A 23,388-nucleotide genomic window follows, 5' to 3' on the forward strand; every position below is an offset into this window, starting at 1 on the left:
CGACGCCGTGCACCTCCTGCTCGCCTTGACGAGCGGAGAAGCCAGGGAGGCCGTCGAGCTCGCCGTCCATCATCAGGTTGCCGGCCGCCGTCGAGCTCGCCATCCATCATCAAGCTCGCCATCCATCATCAGGCTTTTCGCTGGAGGAATCTTCCAAGATCGATCTTGAAGCGGAGCCGACCACCGTGTCTACATCATGTAGATACCGAGTAATACGCCAAGGAAGCAAGAAGGCAGCCATGGCCGCCTCTCTCTTGAGGTGTAGGTTGATCTTCTATCTTCTATCAGCCTTTCTACAGATTGCATGCACACGTCCACCACTGGCCTTCGGCGATCCATCGTCCGTGTCGCCGAGGTGCTGTTCCAGCATGTTGACGGTGGAGACATCAAGCTGATGATGAGAGTCCGGCCGGCGACGACACCCCGCCGCCATCAAGCCCGCGGGCTGCCGTCCGGCGACCACAGCACCGTGGAGATACTGAGGCACAGCCCACCGGCCGCCGCCGACGCTGAAGCGCGGCGCGACGAGGCCGGTGCTGTGCGACGAGGCCGGCATGGTGCCGCCGCCCACGGCGTCGCCTCGAGAGCGCCGTAGCGAGATGCGCCGCTCGACGGCGCCGGCGGGGCTGACGTCAAGCCACCACAAGATGCCATCACGCCAAGGCCGAGGAGCTGCGTGCATGAAGCCGAGAAGTCGATCTGCATCTTGGCGCATGAGTACGAGCTCCGTGCAAGTCCAGGCTGCCACAAGTGCAAGACCAGCCACCTCGTGTTGTTGGCAAGAAGCTAAGAAGCTACAGGCCCATGCATGGCGTGGGAAGCTAAGAAGAACAAGCTACATCTACGTATTTGCATCGCCAACACAGGGGGCTTTTCTTTTTTTTCGCCAGGATGGCAGCCATGCGAAGGAGCCGGGGGTCGAGGCGTGCCTCCGGCCGGAGATGCCGACGCCGTGGCCGCGCACCTTCTGTTCGCCTTGACAAGCGGAGAAGCCAGGAAGGCGGGCGTGTTCGTTAGATCGCCGCCGGAGTCACACACACGGCGTCCGCACCAGAAGCCAGGATCGCCGGCCGTCGTCGAGTGCGCCGTCCATTATCAGATCGTCAATCGCCATCAAGCTCGCCATCTGGGAGCCATCAAGCTCGCCATCTGGGACTGCCGATGACTTCCAGGGTGGTCAGCGGCCCCCTCGACCGGAGTTGATCTTCTCCATCGAAATTCCATCGGTGACGCAGAACAAGTCAAGCGCGGCACTGCCCGGTTCGCAGCCAACCTCGACTGACGGCCGCGCGCCGGCGGTATCCTCATCACCCTCACACACCGGGGTTTGGGATCGGGAGCAGCGGGCGAAGGAGCCACCGGCGAGGCGCGCGCCCCAGCTGGTCAATGCCGACGCTGTGCACCTCCTGCTCGCCTTGACGAGCGGAGGAAAGGGACCCCGTGCATGGAGGAGCCAGAAGAGGTGGTCGTCCCCCTCGTATCCATCATTTATCGTCGCCGCAGGCTGCCGGCGCCCTTCCTCCTCCATCGAGCACCAGGGTGGCGTGCGGCCGGCATCCATCGTCACAAGCCTCTGTGCCAGGCCAACGGCGCCCTCCTGCGCGTCATCCACTTGGAGGCCAGGCCGGTGGCGCCCTCATGTGTCGATCGTCCACTGCAAGTCCACTTCGGCTCTGCGCGAGCACGCAGACACGAGACGCCCTACGAGTTAAACATGGCTTGCCGACTCTACATCGACAGCCACCTCAGCTCGGCTGCCGGCGGCACCCCTCTACAACGACAACCACCTCAGCTCGGCTGCCGGCGGCACCCCTCTACATCGACAACCACCTCAGCTCGGCTGCCGGCGAAGCGGCGCGGCACCCCTCATCATCGACGGCCACATCGGCTCGGCTGCCGGTGGAGCGGCGTCATCGACGTCCACCTTCTCATCATCGACGGCACCATCGTGGCTGGCGCTGCACATCCAGCACCGACTCGACGATGACGCTGCCGTGGAGACGCCGAGGCACGGCGCGGCGAGACTAGCGCTCCACATTCAAGCCTAGCATCGATCGACGACGACCACACCGCTGTGGAGACGCCGAGGTGCGACACCAGCACGACCGGCACTTCACGTTCAAGCCCGGCATCAACCGACAACTACGCCGCCACGAAGACGCCGAGGTGCGACCAGCACGCCCGGCGCTTCACGTTCAAGCCCGGCATCGACCGACAACTACGCCTCCACAAAGACACCGAAGTGCGCACCGGCACAACCGGCGCTTCACGCTCAAGCCCGGCATCGATCCAACGACTACGCCACCACGAAGACGCTGAGGCCGGCGGCATGACCGATGCTGCCCGTTCAAACCGGCGCCGACCAGATGACGCCGTCGCCGTGAAGATGCCAGGATGAGAGGTGACGCTGATGGCAAGCTGCCGCAAGATGCCGTCACGCGCCGACGACCCGAGGAGCCGCGCCCGCGCGGAGCAGCCGGAGGATCTGCAGGATCTGCACCTCGGTGCCTGGACGTGCGCTCACATGCGAGATCATGTATAGCACGCACAAGTGCACATGTACGAGAAGCTAGCAAGCCACACAAGCATACGTGCGCCTCCACAAGAAGCAACAAGCTAGTGCATCTCCGTGCAGATGCCTTGCCATCTCTTTGAGGATCAGCTAGCGTCTCAACGACCTGACTCAACCACGCATCGTCACCCCACTGCGACCTCGCCAGGCCCACACCGGCGAGGCGGACGATTAAGCTGATGTTCCAGTTGCGCTACACCAACTCCGTCTACGCGACGTCCGACACCGGTGAGCTGGACGGCACGGGCGAGCGGGTGGCGTTGATGCTCCAACCACCACCACCACACATGCTCATGGGTTGGCGACACTCCCTCCCTCTTCATCAACAACTTCTACCACCTCGACCGAGCTGCTGCGACATCCACTTGGTCTAGCTTCAAGTCTTCTCCAAGCATCGACATCCTACTACTACGACTACAACGCCGTTCGAGACCGACGAGGCCATGAATGACGCCGGCGCCCACATCTACACCACCACCATCATCATGCATGGAGAACGTGAAGCGAAGACTGAAGACGACGACCACAGCAGCTTAATCGGAGGTACTCTGGCAAGCTAGACTTGCTGAGGTAATTAACCGGGAGCTTTCCGAGGCCCCGAGAACCAGAAGATCACTTTCGCCCAAGTTAGATCTGCCCAACGGCGGCAAGCTATGGAGCGCACACTCATGTATGGGAACCTGTATTTGTATTTATAAAATATGAATAAAATATGTGTTCCCTATCTTTTGTTTCTTTTGTGTATTTTCTATATACACTGGCACGCCCGCATTCTTCTTTATTTCCCACGCAGAGAAAATCTTGTGTGATTTTTCTTCCCAAACAAAATGGCACGCCCAGTGGGGCATGGTTCTCCTCCCATCTTTGCTGCGCAAATATTCGTCGTCGTCATCTTGCTCAGTCTTATGTTGGTGCTATTTTGGATGCCTCACGTGGTTTGAGGCTCCTTATGATAGCCCAAAGCTTCACTGGGTGGTTATTATTCCCTCCCTGTTGGGTTTCCTTTTGTGTTCTTCGTGCAGGGAACAGGGTGGATGCTTGTGCTTTGGATAAAGCGGGGAGTGTGTCTACAATGCTGACAAAGCCAAGGCTCCTCTCCATGCTAGGGGCAACCGTGCCTGCCCCGTTGCAACTGTGACGATGAACACCTCCACACTTCTTCAGTGTGGCAAGCAGGAGGTCCAGACGCAGCTGAAGTCAGCTTCGTGCTATGGCGAGCTGAGCGGCAGCATCCCCTTTCGGAAGACCTCCCACCCGTGGCGATCCCGTGCAAGTTGGAGGAACCATCGTCTCCAAGATTGAGGCACTTCCCGTAGTCCAAGTCGAGCAGCTTCCTTTGACGATGATCTCCGACCAAGCTGGAGGAGCCATCCATCGACATCGACATCGAGGAGCCACCCCTGATCCACTTCGGGCGAGTCCCTCCTGTGGTGGTCTTCGAGCATCACGCCAAAACATACATGCACCGAGCTCGGGATCCGGTGAACTTCTCAATGCTCCAGTCTAGGAATGCTCAGAAACGAGCTTCTGCCAAGGTGAAGGTGGAACATGAAGACCTGATACAGGAGGCATGAGCTCTAGTGAAAGAGTTTGTGGTGTCCAAGTGGAAGGAAGACATCCAGGCCGTGCAGCAACTGCGCGCCAAGGTGATCAAAAGGAGCGTGGGAACTGCAACTCTCGGTGCATCTACTGAACACATGTTCAAGAAGTGCCAACCTCAGCTGGTGCTATTTTGGAAGCCTCTACTACTTTGAGGCTCCTCTCATCATAGCCCAATAATAGTGGTCCCTTTTAGGGCCACTTCGTTTTTGTTTTTTTTTTTGGAGTTTTCATGCGGAGGCCAAGGTGGGAGGAAGCAGTCAAGCTCCGGCAAGGCCAAGGATCATCTTCACGTTGGGGCAATTGTGCTTCCCATCATGAGGCAACTGTGAAAAAAAATGCCTCCACACTTCTTCGCCGACGCAACAAGCTGGAGGTTTTGGACGTCCTTGATGTCTCGAGTGGCAACATCGTTGCTTGGCACCCATCTACACCAACAACTTGACAGGTGCTATTGACAGTCCCTAGCCGGGACCAACAACATGAGGATGCACCTAGGCGCACGCATCAAGCCTCCACCGAGGCTGCCCGAGGTTTCCTGGCGGTGCCGGCTAGGTGTGGACCCCATGGGACAATGACTTCGCCAACCTTGATGCTGATCGAACGCCAGCGAGCTGAAGGACGGCCATGGAGAATGGTGGTGGCATGGAGACGGACGTCCACGCTCCGGCCCAATGGCACAGACGCATGCACCGTTGCTGCACCAGGAGGAGCTTTCCATCTCCTTCAAGACTACACCCACTTCATCACCAAGTCACGAAAGTCTCGTGTACATCAATCCAAGCTTTCGTCGACTTCATTCGTACTCCGGCGACGTGGCTGGAACTCCACATGGCCCTACATCTACCGTGGGCCGCACGTCCATCTATAACAGCCTAAGCAAGCTTGCTCAGGCGAACATTCTGCTACAGGAAGCCACATGCCAGTGGCTCCAGTGGACACTAGCGGAACAAGCTGCTGCCTACTATCCAGGGTGGCTCTCATGATGGTGCGACACAACAACCACATGATGCACTGAACCAGTCGGTCGGCCTTTTCCATCGGGGAGCAGCGGGCGGCCACAGAGCCAGGGGTGAGTCGCGCCCCAGCCGATCACCATGCCGGCGCCGTGCACCTCCTGCTCGCCTTGACGAGCGGAGGAGGGAGGCTTCGGGTGGTCACAGCTCAGGCATGCGGAGAAGCTAGGGAGGTGGGCGTGCATGTCCATCGTCGCAACTAGAAGGCAGAAGCCGGAGGCCACACCTGAGTCGAGGGATCGGATCGCCGGCCGCCATCAAGCTGGTCGTTCGTCATCACGACCAGACTGTGTCGGAGTCGAGGGATCGGATCACTGGCAACATGGCCGCACACTTCTGGGGTGAGATTCGTTATTATATTGTTTTGGTGAGCTTCCTTTTTTGTACATCAGGGAGCAGTCGGGCAATGGAGCCAGTAGGCGAGGCGCGCGCCCCAGCCGGTCAATGCCGACGCCGTGTACCTCCTGCTCGCCTTGATGAGCGGAGGAGAGGCGCTCCTGGTGCACCGAGGAGCCACGAGATTGACGTGCATCCATCGTCGTCCGAGCCACCGGGGCGCCCAAAACCAAGCTCCCACCAAGGAAGCGAGTCCGGCCATATCAGGACTCCATCGACGACATCGGCGCAGAAAGCCAACACTTCTGCTCCCCAGGGCCAAGGTCGAGGGGCATGACACCGCGCGTGCTCAACGCCTCCATCTGGGCAGGAGGAGAGCCGGGCTCATCCGCGTCGTGCATGTCTTCACCACGCCGGCAGCAGCCTCGCCCTCATCGTCAAGTCTCCGTCACGTCGGCAGCGATCTTGGTCTTCATCACCCTCAAACTCGTCATCCACCGTCACCACCAGAAACACGTCGGCACCGAATCGACGAAGCTGCCGCCGCAAAGAAGCCGGAGTGCAGCTCGGCGACGAGGCAGGTGCTTCATGTTCAAGCCCGACACCGACGCCGTTGCCGCCGCGAAGACGCCAAGGTGTAGCCCGAAGGCGAGGCCAGCGCTTCACACTCAAGTCCGGCACCGACCCGACCCGACGTCGCCGACACCGTGAAGATGCCGGGGTGAGAAGCCATGTGAAGGCGGCAAGCGATGCTAGCGGCGGGGCCGAGCTACACGAAGCCGAAGAGCCAATCTGCAACCCGGCGGTACCTAAGCATGCGCTCACATGCGAGCCCACGCGTGCATTGCAAGTGCACGTGTGCTGTTGATGAGAAGCTAGCTAACTACAGTGCCATGCACGAGTGCAAGGATCAAGTGCCTCTATGTACAGATGTCTTACCGCTATAAGAGGATGAAGCTCTCTACGGACGGGATCTTCCCGCGGAACTTCTTCACCCATCGATGCCCAAAATGCCAGTGGCCCTTCTCAGCCGGGGCTCCTCTCCATCAAGCGCACGGGCAAAGGAGCCGGCCAACGGCACTCTTCTGCTCGTCATCAACATCCACCTGCTCGTCATCGATCTCTGCCAGCGAATGTCCTTCTCAGCACGCGCTGCTCGCAGGGTGTTTGGGGACGCTCAGAATCGGCGCCAAGGCCCAATAGCGTGGCTTCCCGTGTTGTTCATCACGACACGTACCAGCACAGAGGGCAAATTGAGGTGGCACGTCAGTGCACCATACTCTAGTGGCCGGCTCGGAGGCCCCGTCAATAGCTACATGCTCTTGTCTGCCGACAGCGCTATCCACGGCAGCGATACCTTCCAACATGCCAACGTCCTATCGGACACCATGCGTGGCGGCATCCAGCGGTAGTCCTCGACGACTGAACGCCATCACCACCATGAAGCCCTCGTCCACGACGGCTGGACGTCATCACCATCGTGAAGGCTGCATCCGCAACGACTGGACGCCACCACCGTCATGAGCCGCGTCCGTGACGGCTGGACGCCATCACCGACATGAAGGCCGCGCCCGCAACGGCTGGACGTCATCACGGGCATGAAGGCTGCATGACGGCTGGACGACATCATCGCCATGAAGCTTGCGCCAGGACGGCTGGGCGCAGTGGCGGAGGACTCAGTGTGGCAAGATATGGCGGCCGCCATACCTTGATATTTTTTAGTCCTCTACCCAGGTGTTTGAGTCTGCTGTCCGACAGCTGCCATCGGGGCTCTGACTCTGACTCTCCGAGCGTGAGGAAGACAACGCAGGGAGGACGCTTCGTGCGAACCGTTACTTTGCTAGCATTGGGCTAACTTCGTGGGCTTTTTTCGGACAATTCTGCTTGCTCAATGGGCCCATCTGCACAGCCCACGTCACAACGACCCAATGTCCCAGAAACGTGAGTGATTCTGATCGAGGACGAAGTGACCATGTGCGAGGTGGCGCGATTGGGAGTCCGAGGCGATGGGCGAGGATGGATGAGCAGGCCACACAAACTGCCGAGACGAGCAAAAAAGGTCACGTCACGGACTCAAGTGGCCGGCGATCGTATGCATAATTAACGGAGAAGGTAACTAGTAGTAGCAGGAATGTAAGTGCAAGGCAATGAGAGGTGCATACTGCATGCTCGATGCACATACTGCTTTCAATTCAAATTTTACTTTATCATCAATGCAACTTCGCCATACCTCAAATTTTTTCCGTCCTCCGCCACTGGCTGGGCGCCATCAATGCCATGAAGCACGTGTCTACGATGCTGCAGCCGGCACCTACTATCTCTGCAGTCCACACTGGTGTATATTGGAGCCGGATTGAAGCTGGCGAGCACACCTATTGAGAGCAAGAAGTAAGGAAGCCACGGCCCCTCTATTTCCCTTGGGGTCGGTAGGTTGACTTTTCTCCCTTTATTTGCTTGTTATGGATCATGTACATGCACAACATATACATTACCATGGTGCAATGTCATGTGGAGAGCTGAGAAGCAGTGGCCTCGTTTACTTCGGCGAGAGGGCGATACAACGTTACTCGACGAGGAGACGCCAAGCATGCCCAAGAAGAGAGCGCGCCGCTGATGCTGTGCTCTAGGTACTGAGTTCAGCTTCGGAGCACCTGTGTGTCCAAGATTATTCCCTGGCCAAGCGGAGTATGGCAAGGCTGCTGGAGTGGAGACGCAGCGCCAAGACTACGACCACGCGCTCGAGCGGAGCGAAAGAAGCTAGAAGAGCACCTCAAGAACGAGGGGCGTCATAGCCTTTCTTTTAAAAAACATGCCCTTTTCTCCTCCATATCTATGTGTTTTGCAGGCTGCTGGGGACGCAGAGCTGATGTAGCGGCGGTCGGAGCCAACAACAACGCTAGAGATCATCCGTGTTCATGTGAAGTAGAGCACCACAACAACATCGCGTTCGGCTCTGAGCCAGCCGCAGGAGACCTCAGAGACAGCATGGAGACGACAAACTGACAGAAGGCAACATGATACTGCCACGCCGAAGCTCGTCATATCGGCGAGACCATCCAAGCACATGCAAGGAGAGCCCAGTGGTGAGGCCTCCTCTCTCGTCGTGGTGCTGCACTGCATCGTCCACACCTTCATCAAGTCAACACATCCATGGCTGTCGCCACCGCCGGCCGCCCACCCTTGCCGTCCACCCGGTGCAAGGAGCATCTACCAAGCTAACCATGAGGGTGCAACACGCAGAGGCGCCCTGGCACGCATGCATTTGTACATGCGCCACTGCCACCTCTTTGGCTACACCGCCGACAGCATTCGTCGGCCTCTTCATCAACAACACCTGGAGCAGCACCACCTCTTTGGCTACACCGCCGACAGCATCCGGCAGCCTCTTCGTCAACAACACCTGGAGCAGTGACACCTTCCTGGCTACACCGCCGACAGCATCCAGCATCCTCTTCATCAACAACACCTGGGGCAACAGTACACCCCTAAAGCATCTATACCACCGATGGCATTCCGGTGCGGTCCTCTTCATCGACAGCACCAGGGGTAGCAGTGAACCCCTTGCTCGTCTCCATCGCCGACTGCATTTCGGCGTGGTCCTCTTCATCGACAACATGAGGGTAGCAGTGAACCCCCTCGCTCGTCTCCATCGCCGACGGCATTCCGGCATGGCCCTCTTCATCGATGGCACCGAGGGGGCTGGAGTGAACCCCCTTTGCTCATCGCCGCGATGGCGTTCCGGTGCGGTCCTCTTCATCGACAGCACCAGGGGTAGCAGTGAACCCCTTGCTCGTCTCCATCACCGACTGCATTTCGGCGTGGTTCTCTACATCGACAACAAAGGAGCGACACCTCACCTCCTCGCCCGTCTCCACTGCCGATGGCTTCTCGGCGTTTTCATCAACATCGACGCCACGAGGAGCGGCGCCTCACCTCCTCGCCCGTCTCCACCGCCGACGGCTTCCCGGCGCTTGCGTCAACATTATTGACGCCACGAGGAGCGGCACCTCACCTCTTCACCCGTCGCCACCGCCGGCGGCTTCCCGGCACTCTCATCGACGTCGACGCCGCAGGGAGAAGCACCTCACCTCCACGGTCGTCTACACCGCCGACATTTTCTCGGCACCTTCATCGACACCATAAGGAGAAGCACCTCGCCTCCTTGGTCGTCTATACTGCCAACGACATTCTGGCGTGAACTTCTACATCGACAACACTAGGGGCAACAGTGTGCCTCCTCGGCCATTTTCACCGCCAATGACATTCTGGCGTGACCTTCTGCATCGACACTGGGGGCAACATCATGCCTCCTCGGTCATCTACACCGCCAATGACATTCTGGCATGGCCTTCTACGGTAGCACCACTGGGGGCAACATCTTGCATTCTCATCCATATGTGGCGCCGATGATGTTCTGGCGTAACTTCCAACACTGGGGGCAGCAGTACGTCTCCTCAGTCATCCACATTGTCGACGGTATTCCGACTACTACTCCTACGTGCATCCAAGTTTTGCGAGTTTTTTTTTGCATAAATCATTTTGCCTCTTAGATGATCAGTGTGCATTCACTATTGCACTACTTGGTCACCTTCTCTCTTTCAAAAATGGACCTCACGTGTCCTACAAAAAAAAACAAATGGCTCTCTCTATGCAATGTTCAGCTGCAGCGCAGGATTGGAACTGCCTCAGGACTTTGTCTGGATATATTCAAGGTGGAGCTTACGGCCGACGCCCCTCCACACACTGTGCCCGACTCATGCCAAGCATGCTCTACTGGAGCTGGTGGGGAGACGACTTGGGTTACTCCTGAGCAGCGAGGCGACCATGCTCCTCGCGCTTCTCGGTCTGGGGGCAACACTCTCCAGGGAAGACTATAGGAGAAGAGCAAGAAAAGGGCTACCTGGTGCAACACAAGTTTCATTCAGTGTGCAGCCACTTGCCATCCCTGGAAGGTGTCAACAAGGGACCAAAATAAAATAATGCCTGCGAGGATTCACTTAGATACACATAGGTGAATGGCAGCCCTCCAAATTCCTTGAGATTGTGACAAGCTTCAAGATTCAAGCTCAAATTCAAAGGTCTCCAAAGAAGATGACCAAACACAAAATATATAGAAAAAGTGATCCTCAAGTCCAAACGTTGAGAAGCCTCCAAAGAAGACGGCCCGACTCAAGCATCAGGCATGTCCGATCTCGGTGGAAGGCGGAAGGTTGCTGTTCACCATCCTCGGCAAAAGTAATGGCAAATTCCCTCAGCCTTTATCCTATAGCCTCCAATATCAATGCAGCCATACCTATGTCTCTGTGCCAAGGGGCATGAGCGGGTTGTGGTATTACTCAATGTGAAGGAGACTCAAGCCATAGTTCCCATCACCTCCAGCAGAGTAGTGGAAGCATGATGTCCACAGTCACATATACTCAGGTGGCAAGGTTGATCCCATCATCGCTATGATCATACGGCAGCAGATGACTCAGTCCTTTGGCAGTCCGATCCTAAGCTGCTCTTATAGCTAACACTCGGCGGGAGAGCCAACATTTTTTTTTCCAAAATCCAACAAAAATGTGTCCCTTTCGATCCAGCTTGCATTGGATGCTTTCTTTTCTCCATGGCTAACCAGTGTGCACAAGCAACGTGTATGCTATTTTCTTAAGCATTGCAGGTTCTTTTCGCTTTGCTTTGATGGGAGCAGTGCGGCGCACCTGTGCGGGATGGCGCCAAGCTGTGAAACCCTTCAATTTGGTCGGCTGGCACCACAACAGCAAGGTGGTCGCGACTGGATTGATAAAGACATCTCCACCAAGTGGTATGGTTTCTTCATCGCAAGTTGGAGGCAAGGTGTTTTGTTGGCCAATGCCGTAGCAGCTACACGGCCCCAACACAAGCCCCTGAGCATACATGGGAAGCTAGCAAGAACATTCGCTAAGTGTCCTTCCCATTGTGCATCTTTAGTTTATTCATTTCCCGTCTCCCTCTCTTCCCTCTGCACGCCCTCTTGCGTGCTGACTTCTTACAGAAAGCATAGCAATATGGCATGAAGGAGGATGCGGATGTTGACGAGGTCAGATCGTCATTCTTGTACATGGCAGCGCCGATTGCACGCGCGCCTAGAGTGAAGCCATCAAGGAACTGAAGGGACGTACAAGCGGGAGGGCTCCGGTTCACCCGACCCCTACGGGTGTGCTCCGTCTCGCTCGACCCCTACGGGAGAGATCCGACTCCCCAACCCCCACGGGAGGGCTCGCAAACACGGAGATAATGATGTACATCGGCGTTACTTCTGCACCCAACCGGATGCCGATCTGGCTGACGGCCACAATATGTACAACAAAAGTCGCTTGTAAAGTAGGGTAGTGTCACGAACGGCTGTGACGGACTGACGGCAGGTCACGCTGTAGTGTGCGCACCACAAAAGATATGTACAAAGTCAGGTATATTCAATAAAATACATATGGAGCAGATGTTATTTGCCCATAAAGTTTCATTATAGATAAGGAGTTCCTGGCCGGCTTGGAAACAATCAAGCTGCAAGCTCACAACGTTAATGGGCGCTTCCTCATGTTTGTTAAACAGCGGTCGCAAGTGGAGGGTCCTGCATCGCCCGACCCCGCAGTCAAGCTCTGCCTCGCCCGACCATCGCGGGAATGACAAGCTTGAAGGTTCCCGACCATGATCACGGTGGCACAAAGCAGGTGACCGGCGCCAGCATGATGAGCTCAACTCGCGGCCGTGATCTCAGCGACGCGAAGGCAAATGGTGCAGAATCAGGTCATCATCAGCCTACACTAGCAAGTTTGCGGCGAACTCAGCGCTTGCATCTATACAACTCGTTGAGCTCAACAGAACGGCAGCTGCGAGGTAGTGTGCAAAAAAAAAAAAAGAAAAAAAAAGAAAGAAAGGATCCAGTTGAATAACTAAGGAAGTTTATTCGACAAAAAACAAAAGTATGGCACGACATGCTAATCAACCAAAAGGGGTGCAGACAATGCCCCGTTCCTAGCCAGGCTCTAAAGTTATTAAGATACCAGTGCGACTCTAACCAAGATGTCTACGTGACCAGGAGCATAAAAAACTATCTCGAGCCAAAGTAACATGGCCCAGCCTACTCCGACAACCATGAGCCCCTCTCAGAAAAGATTTGATCTTATCTCCGGCTGCGTGCGTTCCGCGACGCGTCGGTTAAGATATGGATTTTCTCCACCAATTTGAGTTTGGATTAGCTACGCATCCAATCCCAAATTGGTGAGGGGCATTTGTTTGACGTATTTTTGTCATGATATATTCAAATGTCATGAATTAAGTTCAAGTGTTTTATTGAAAAGCAAGAAGAGAAAAGAAGCAATAAAGAGAGAGAAGCTAGTTGCAGCAAGCTCGTCGGCTTCATATACGTGTGTATGGTGGCAAGCATATATAACAAAGCCGCGCGTGCATGTTCCCTGAATCGGCGGCGTGTACGCGTTCAAGGTCTCTACAATACGTGTTGCCATCTCGAGCTGCTGCTGACCCCACGTGGCAGCTGGCGTGGCCTAGAAGATTCTAGAAGCCCTGAACTCTCTCTACATGGCAACGACCCATTTGGCCCATAGCAAAAGGAGAGAAGTCCGCGCGCATTATCCTCAGCCTTTTAGCTTCTCGTGCACGTGTGCTGGAGGGCATGCTTGGTCAGGCCCACGGTGCAGCGAGTCTGGCTAGCCAGGATGCGTGTGGTTCCGTTTTGCACGCCAGGAGCCGGGCGGATAAGTCTGCCGAGTTTTTCTCAACTGAAGGCCGGCGGCGTCGAGGGGAGACCTGGGCTGCGTGTCACCCTAATCCCTGCCTATATAAAGGCCACGAGGTCTTCACATTTGAGGGGGAGGGGTCTGCTTTTTTTTCCTCGACGGGAGCAGCCGGGCCAGGAAGCGAGGGGGCGAGTCGCGCCCCAGCCGATCGCCATGCCGACGCCGTGCACCTCCTGCTCGCCTTGACGAGCGGAGAAGCCAGGGAGGCCGTCGAGCTCGCCGTCCATCATCAGGTTGCCGGCCGCCGTCGAGCTCGCCATCCATCATCAAGCTCGCCATCCATCATCAGGCTTTTCGCTGGAGGAATCTTCCAAGATCGATCTTGAAGCGGAGCCGACCACCGTGTCTACATCATGTAGATACCGAGTAATACGCCAAGGAAGCAAGAAGGCAGCCATGGCCGCCTCTCTCTTGAGGTGTAGGTTGATCTTCTATCTTCTATCAGCCTTTCTACAGATTGCATGCACACGTCCACCACTGGCCTTCGGCGATCCATCGTCCGTGTCGCCGAGGTGCTGTTCCAGCATGTTGACGGTGGAGACATCAAGCTGATGATGAGAGTCCGGCCGGCGACGACACCCCGCCGCCATCAAGCCCGCGGGCTGCCGTCCGGCGACCACAGCACCGTGGAGATACTGAGGCACAGCCCACCGGCCGCCGCCGACGCTGAAGCGCGGCGCGACGAGGCCGGTGCTGTGCGACGAGGCCGGCATGGTGCCGCCGCCCACGGCGTCGCCTCGAGAGCGCCGTAGCGAGATGCGCCGCTCGACGGCGCCGGCGGGGCTGACGTCAAGCCACCACAAGATGCCATCACGCCAAGGCCGAGGAGCTGCGTGCATGAAGCCGAGAAGTCGATCTGCATCTTGGCGCATGAGTACGAGCTCCGTGCAAGTCCAGGCTGCCACAAGTGCAAGACCAGCCACCTCGTGTTGTTGGCAAGAAGCTAAGAAGCTACAGGCCCATGCATGGCGTGGGAAGCTAAGAAGAACAAGCTACATCTACGTATTTGCATCGCCAACACAGGGGGCTTTTCTTTTTTTTCGCCAGGATGGCAGCCATGCGAAGGAGCCGGGGGTCGAGGCGTGCCTCCGGCCGGAGATGCCGACGCCGTGGCCGCGCACCTTCTGTTCGCCTTGACAAGCGGAGAAGCCAGGAAGGCGGGCGTGTTCGTTAGATCGCCGCCGGAGTCACACACACGGCGTCCGCACCAGAAGCCAGGATCGCCGGCCGTCGTCGAGTGCGCCGTCCATTATCAGATCGTCAATCGCCATCAAGCTCGCCATCTGGGAGCCATCAAGCTCGCCATCTGGGACTGCCGATGACTTCCAGGGTGGTCAGCGGCCCCCTCGACCGGAGTTGATCTTCTCCATCGAAATTCCATCGGTGACGCAGAACAAGTCAAGCGCGGCACTGCCCGGTTCGCAGCCAACCTCGACTGACGGCCGCGCGCCGGCGGTATCCTCATCACCCTCACACACCGGGGTTTGGGATCGGGAGCAGCGGGCGAAGGAGCCACCGGCGAGGCGCGCGCCCCAGCTGGTCAATGCCGACGCTGTGCACCTCCTGCTCGCCTTGACGAGCGGAGGAAAGGGACCCCGTGCATGGAGGAGCCAGAAGAGGTGGTCGTCCCCCTCGTATCCATCATTTATCGTCGCCGCAGGCTGCCGGCGCCCTTCCTCCTCCATCGAGCACCAGGGTGGCGTGCGGCCGGCATCCATCGTCACAAGCCTCTGTGCCAGGCCAACGGCGCCCTCCTGCGCGTCATCCACTTGGAGGCCAGGCCGGTGGCGCCCTCATGTGTCGATCGTCCACTGCAAGTCCACTTCGGCTCTGCGCGAGCACGCAGACACGAGACGCCCTACGAGTTAAACATGGCTTGCCGACTCTACATCGACAGCCACCTCAGCTCGGCTGCCGGCGGCACCCCTCTACAACGACAACCACCTCAGCTCGGCTGCCGGCGGCCATGAATGACGCCGGCGCCCACATCTACACCACCACCATCATCATGCATGGAGAACGTGAAGCGAAGACCAAAGACGACGACCACAGCAGCTTAATCGGAGGTACTCTGGCAAGCTAGACTTGCTGAGGTAATTAACCGGGAGCTTTCCGAGGCCCCGGGAACCAGAAGATCACTTTTGCCCAAGTTAGATCTGCCCAACGGCGGCAAGCTATGGAGCGCACACTCATGTATGGGAACCTGTATTTGTATTTATAAAATATGAATAAAATATGTGTTCCCTATCTTTTGTTTCTTTTGTGTATTTTCTATATACACTGGCACGCCCGCATTCTTCTTTATTTCCCACGCAGAGAAAATCTTGTGTGATTTTTCTTCCCAAACAAAATGGCACGCCCAGTGGGACATGGTTCTCCTCCCATCTTTGCTGCGCAAATATTCGTCGTCGTCATCTTGCTCAGTCTTATGTTGGTGCTATTTTGGATGCCTCACGTGGTTTGAGGCTCCTTATGATAGCCCAAAGCTTCACTGGGTGGTTATTATTCCCTCCCTGTTGGGTTTCCTTTTGTGTTCTTCGTGCAGGGAACAGGGTGGATGCTTGTGCTTTGGATAAAGCGGGGAGTGTGTCTACAATGCTGACAAAGCCAAGGCTCCTCTCCATGCTAGGGGCAACCGTGCCTGCCCCATTGCAACTGTGACGATGAACACCTCCACACTTCTTCAGTGTGGCAAGCAGGAGGTCCAGACGCAGCTGAAGTCAGCTTCGTGCTATGGCGAGCTGAGCGGCAGCATCCCCTTTCGGAAGACCTCCCACCCGTGGCGATCCCGTGCAAGTTGGAGGAACCATCGTCTCCAAGATTGAGGCACTTCCCGTAGTCCAAGTCGAGCAGCTTCCTTTGACGATGATCTCCGACCAAGCTGGAGGAGCCATCCATCGACATCGACATCGAGGAGCCACCCCTGATCCACTTCGGGCGAGTCCCTCCTGTGGTGGTCTTCGAGCATCACGCCAAAACATACATGCACCGAGCTCGGGATCCGGTGAACTTCTCAATGCTCCAGTCTAGGAATGCTCAGAAACGAGCTTCTGCCAAGGTGAAGGTGGAACATGAAGACCTGATACAGGAGGCATGAGCTCTAGTGAAAGAGTTTGTGGTGTCCAAGTGGAAGGAAGACATCCAGGCCGTGCAGCAACTGCGCGCCAAGGTGATCAAAAGGAGCGTGGGAACTGCAACTCTCGGTGCATCTACTGAACACATGTTCAAGAAGTGCCAACCTCAGCTGGTGCTATTTTGGAAGCCTCTACTACTTTGAGGCTCCTCTCATCATAGCCCAATAATAGTGGTCCCTTTTAGGGCCACTTCGTTTTTGTTTTTTTTTTGGAGTTTTCATGCGGAGGCCAAGGTGGGAGGAAGCAGTCAAGCTCCGGCAAGGCCAAGGATCATCTTCACGTTGGGGCAATTGTGCTTCCCATCATGAGGCAACTGTGAAAAAAATGCCTCCACACTTCTTCGCCGACGCAACAAGCTGGAGGTTTTGGACGTCCTTGATGTCTCGAGTGGCAACATCGTTGCTTGGCACCCATCTACACCAACAACTTGACAGGTGCTATTGACAGTCCCTAGCCGGGACCAACAACATGAGGATGCACCTAGGCGCACGCATCAAGCCTCCACCGAGGCTGCCCGAGGTTTCCTGGCGGTGCCGGCTAGGTGTGGACCCCATGGGACAATGACTTCGCCAACCTTGATGCTGATCGAACGCCAGCGAGCTGAAGGACGGCCATGGAGAATGGTGGTGGCATGGAGACGGACGTCCACACTCCGGCCCAATGGCACAGACGCATGCACCGTTGCTGCACCAGGAGGAGCTTTCCATCTCCTTCAAGACTACACCCACTTCATCACCAAGTCACGAAAGTCTCGTGTACATCAATCCAAGCTTTCGTCGACTTCATTCGTACTCCGGCGACGTGGCTGGAACTCCACATGGCCCTACATCTACCGTGGGCCGCACGTCCATCTATAACAGCCTAAGCAAGCTTGCTCAGGCGAACATTCTGCTACAGGAAGCCACATGCCAGTGGCTCCAGTGGACACTAGCGGAACAAGCTGCTGCCTACTATCCAGGGTGGCTCTCATGATGGTGCGACACAACAACCACATGATGCACTGAACCAGTCGGTCGGCCTTTTCCATCGGGGAGCAGCGGGCGGCCACAGAGCCAGGGGTGAGTCGCGCCCCAGCCGATCACCATGCCGGCGCCGTGCACCTCCTGCTCGCCTTGACGAGCGGAGGAGGGAGGCTTCGGGTGGTCACAGCTCAGGCATGCGGAGAAGCTAGGGAGGTGGGCGTGCATGTCCATCGTCGCAACTAGAAGGCAGAAGCCGGAGGCCACACCTGAGTCGAGGGATCGGATCGCCGGCCGCCATCAAGCTGGTCGTTCGTCATCACGACCAGACTGTGTCGGAGTCGAGGGATCGGATCACTGGCAACATGGCCGCACACTTCTGGGGTGAGATTCGTTATTATATTGTTTTGGTGAGCTTCCTTTTTTGTACATCAGGGAGCAGTCGGGCAATGGAGCCAGTAGGCGAGGCGCGCGCCCCAGCCGGTCAATGCCGACGCCGTGTACCTCCTGCTCGCCTTGATGAGCGGAGGAGAGGCGCTCCTGGTGCACCGAGGAGCCACGAGATTGACGTGCATCCATCGTCGTCCGAGCCACCGGGGCGCCCAAAACCAAGCTCCCACCAAGGAAGCGAGTCCGGCCATATCAGGACTCCATCGACGACATCGGCGCAGAAAGCCAACACTTCTGCTCCCCAGGGCCAAGGTCGAGGGGCATGACACCGCGCGTGCTCAACGCCTCCATCTGGGCAGGAGGAGAGCCGGGCTCATCCGCGTCGTGCATGTCTTCACCACGCCGGCAGCAGCCTCGCCCTCATCGTCAAGTCTCCGTCACGTCGGCAGCGATCTTGGTCTTCATCACCCTCAAACTCGTCATCCACCGTCACCACCAGAAACACGTCGGCACCGAATCGACGAAGCTGCCGCCGCAAAGAAGCCGGAGTGCAGCTCGGCGACGAGGCAGGTGCTTCATGTTCAAGCCCGACACCGACGCCGTTGCCGCCGCGAAGACGCCAAGGTGTAGCCCGAAGGCGAGGCCAGCGCTTCACACTCAAGTCCGGCACCGACCCGACCCGACGTCGCCGACACCGTGAAGATGCCGGGGTGAGAAGCCATGTGAAGGCGGCAAGCGATGCTAGCGGCGGGGCCGAGCTACACGAAGCCGAAGAGCCAATCTGCAACCCGGCGGTACCTAAGCATGCGCTCACATGCGAGCCCACGCGTGCATTGCAAGTGCACGTGTGCTGTTGATGAGAAGCTAGCTAACTACAGTGCCATGCACGAGTGCAAGGATCAAGTGCCTCTATGTACAGATGTCTTACCGCTATAAGAGGATGAAGCTCTCTACGGACGGGATCTTCCCGCGGAACTTCTTCACCCATCGATGCCCAAAATGCCAGTGGCCCTTCTCAGCCGGGGCTCCTCTCCATCAAGCGCACGGGCAAAGGAGCCGGCCAACGGCACTCTTCTGCTCGTCATCAACATCCACCTGCTCGTCATCGATCTCTGCCAGCGAATGTCCTTCTCAGCACGCGCTGCTCGCAGGGTGTTTGGGGACGCTCAGAATCGGCGCCAAGGCCCAATAGCGTGGCTTCCCGTGTTGTTCATCACGACACGTACCAGCACAGAGGGCAAATTGAGGTGGCACGTCAGTGCACCATACTCTAGTGGCCGGCTCGGAGGCCCCGTCAATAGCTACATGCTCTTGTCTGCCGACAGCGCTATCCACGGCAGCGATACCTTCCAACATGCCAACGTCCTATCGGACACCATGCGTGGCGGCATCCAGCGGTAGTCCTCGACGACTGAACGCCATCACCACCATGAAGCCCTCGTCCACGACGGCTGGACGTCATCACCATCGTGAAGGCTGCATCCGCAACGACTGGACGCCACCACCGTCATGAGCCGCGTCCGTGACGGCTGGACGCCATCACCGACATGAAGGCCGCGCCCGCAACGGCTGGACGTCATCACGGGCATGAAGGCTGCATGACGGCTGGACGACATCATCGCCATGAAGCTTGCGCCAGGACGGCTGGGCGCCATCAATGCCATGAAGCACGTGTCTACGATGATGCAGCCGGCACCTACTATCTCTGCAGTCCACACTGGTGTATATTGGAGCCGGATTGAAGCTGGCGAGCACACCTATTGAGAGCAAGAAGTAAGGAAGCCACGGCCCCTCTATTTCCCTTGGGGTCGGTAGGTTGACTTTTCTCCCTTTATTTGCTTGTTATGGATCATGTACATGCACAACATATACATTACCATGGTGCAATGTCATGTGGAGAGCTGAGAAGCAGTGGCCTCGTTTACTTCGGCGAGAGGGCGATACAACGTTACTCGACGAGGAGACGCCAAGCATGCCCAAGAAGAGAGCGCGCCGCTGATGCTGTGCTCTAGGTACTGAGTTCAGCTTCGGAGCACCTGTGTGTCCAAGATTATTCCCTGGCCAAGCGGAGTATGGCAAGGCTGCTGGAGTGGAGACGCAGCGCCAAGACTACGACCACGCGCTCGAGCGGAGCGAAAGAAGCTAGAAGAGCACCTCAAGAACGAGGGGCGTCATAGCCTTTCTTTTAAAAAACATGCCCTTTTCTCCTCCATATCTATGTGTTTTGCAGGCTGCTGGGGATGCAGAGCTGATGTAGCGGCGGTCGGAGCCAACAACAACGCTAGAGATCATCCGTGTTCATGTGAAGTAGAGCACCACAACAACGTCGCGTTCGGCTCTGAGCCAGCCGCAGGAGACCTCAGAGACAGCATGGAGACGACAAACTGACAGAAGGCAACATGATACTGCCACGCCGAAGCTCGTCATATCGGCGAGACCATCCAAGCACATGCAAGGAGAGCCCAGTGGTGAGGCCTCCTCTCTCGTCGTGGTGCTGCACTGCATCGTCCACACCTTCATCAAGTCAACACATCCATGGCTGTCGCCACCGCCGGCCGCCCACCCTTGCCGTCCACCCGGTGCAAGGAGCATCTACCAAGCTAACCATGAGGGTGCAACACGCAGAGGCGCCCTGGCACGCATGCATTTGTACATGCGCCACTGCCACCTCTTTGGCTACACCGCCGACAGCATTCGTCGGCCTCTTCATCAACAACACCTGGAGCAGCACCACCTCTTTGGCTACACCGCCGACAGCATCCGGCAGCCTCTTCGTCAACAACACCTAGAGCAGTGACACCTTCCTGGCTACACCGCCGACAGCATCCAGCATCCTCTTCATCAACAACACCTGGGGCAACAGTACACCCCTAAAGCATCTATACCACCGATGGCATTCCGGTGCGGTCCTCTTCATCGACAGCACCAGGGGTAGCAGTGAACCCCTTGCTCGTCTCCATCGCCGACTGCATTTCGGCGTGGTCCTCTTCATCGACAACATGAGGGTAGCAGTGAACTCCCTCGCTCGTCTCCATCGCCGACGGCATTCCGGCATGGCCCTCTTCATCGATGGCACCGAGGGGGCTGGAGTGAACCCCCTTTGCTCATCGCCGCGATGGCGTTCCGGTGCGGTCCTCTTCATCGACAGCACCAGGGGTAGCAGTGAACCCCTTGCTCGTCTCCATCGCCGACTGCATTTCGGCGTGGTTCTCTACATCGACAACAAAGGAGCGACACCTCACCTCCTCGCCCGTCTCCACTGCCGATGGCTTCTCGGCGTTTTCATCAACATCGACGCCACGAGGAGCGGCGCCTCACCTCCTCGCCCGTCTCCACCGCCGACGGCTTCCCGGCGCTTGCGTCAACATTATTGACGCCACGAGGAGCGGCACCTCACCTCTTCACCCGTCGCCACCGCCGGCGGCTTCCCGGCACTCTCATCGACGTCGACGCCGCAGGGAGAAGCACCTCACCACCACGGTCGTCTACACCGCCGACATTTTCTCGGCACCTTCATCGACACCATAAGGAGAAGCACCTCGCCTCCTTGGTCGTCTATACTGCCAACGACATTCTGGCGTGAACTTCTACATCGACAACACTAGGGGCAACAGTGTGCCTCCTCGGCCATTTTCACCGCCAATGACATTCTGGCGTGACCTTCTGCATCGACACTGGGGGCAACATCATGCCTCCTCGGTCATCTACACCGCCAATGACGTTCTGGCATGGCCTTCTACGGTAGCACCACTGGGGGCAACATCTTGCATTCTCATCCATATGTGACGCCGATGATGTTCTGGCGTAACTTCCAACACTGGGGGCAGCAGTACGTCTCCTCAGTCATCCACATTGTCGACGGTATTCCGACTACTACTCCTACGTGCATCCAAGTTTTGCGAGTTTTTTTTTTGCATAAATCATTTTGCCTCTTAGATGATCAGTGTGCATTCACTATTGCACTACTTGGTCACCTTCTCTCTTTCAAAAATGGACCTCACGTGTCCTACAAAAAAAAAACAAATGGCTCTCTCTATGCAATGTTCAGCTGCAGCGCAGGATTGGAACTGCCTCAGGACTTTGTCTGGATATATTCAAGGTGGAGCTTACGGCCGACGCCCCTCCACACACTGTGCCCGACTCATGCCAAGCATGCTCTACTGGAGCTGGTGGGGAGACGACTTGGGTTACTCCTGAGCAGCGAGGCGACCATGCTCCTCGCGCTTCTCGGTCTGGGGGCAACACTCTCCAGGGAAGACTATAGGAGAAGAGCAAGAAAAGGACTACCTGGTGCAACACAAGTTTCATTCAGTGTGCAGCCACTTGCCATCCCTGGAAGGTGTCAACAAGGGACCAAAATAAAATAATGCCTGCGAGGATTCACTTAGATACACATAGGTGAATGGCAGCCCTCCAAATTCCTTGAGATTGTGACAAGCTTCAAGATTCAAGCTCAAATTCAAAGGTCTCCAAAGAAGATGACCAAACACAAAATATATAGAAAAAGTGATCCTCAAGTCCAAACGTTGAGAAGCCTCCAAAGAAGACGGCCCGACTCAAGCATCAGGCATGTCCGATCTCGTTGGAAGGCGGAAGGTTGCTGTTCACCATCCTCGGCAAAAGTAATGGCAAATTCCCTCAGCCTTTATCCTATAGCCTCCAATATCAATGCAGCCATACCTATGTCTCTGTGCCAAGGGGCATGAGCGGGTTGTGGTATTACTCAATGTGAAGGAGACTCAAGCCATAGTTCCCATCACCTCCAGCAGAGTAGTGGAAGCATGATGTCCACAGTCACATATACTCAGGTGGCAAGGTTGATCCCATCATCGCTATGATCATACGGCAGCAGATGACTCAGTCCTTTGGCAGTCCGATCCTAAGCTGCTCTTATAGCTAACACTCGGCGGGAGAGCCAACATTTTTTTTTCCAAAATCCAACAAAAATGTGTCCCTTTCGATCCAGCTTGCATTGGATGCTTTCTTTTCTCCATGGCTAACCAGTGTGCACAAGCAACGTGTATGCTATTTTCTTAAGCATTGCAGATTCTTTTCGCTTTGCTTTGATGGGAGCAGTGCGGCGCACCTGTGCGGGATGGCGCCAAGCTGTGAAACCCTTCAATTTGGTCGGCTGGCACCACAACAGCAAGGTGGTCGCGACTGGATTGATAAAGACATCTCCACCAAGCGGTATGGTTTCTTCATCGCAAGTTGGAGGCAAGGTGTTTTGTTGGCCAATGCCGTAGCAGCTACACGGCCCCAACACAAGCCCCTGAGCATACATGGGAAGCTAGCAAGAACATTCGCTAAGTGTCCTTCCCATTGTGCATCTTTAGTTTATTCATTTCCCGTCTCCCTCTCTTCCCTCTGCACGCCCTCTTGCGTGCTGACTTCTTACAGAAAGCATAGCAATATGGCATGAAGGAGGATGCGGATGTTGACGAGGTCAGATCGTCATTCTTGTACATGGCAGCGCCGATTGCACGCGCGCCTAGAGTGAAGCCATCAAGGAACTGAAGGGACGTACAAGCGGGAGGGCTCCGGTTCACCCGACCCCTACGGGTGTGCTCCGTCTCGCTCGACCCCTACGGGAGAGATCCGACTCCC

This window comes from Panicum virgatum, chromosome 4K (genome assembly GCF_016808335.1).
Source record: "Panicum virgatum strain AP13 chromosome 4K, P.virgatum_v5, whole genome shotgun sequence".
NCBI lineage: Eukaryota > Viridiplantae > Streptophyta > Magnoliopsida > Poales > Poaceae > Panicum > Panicum virgatum.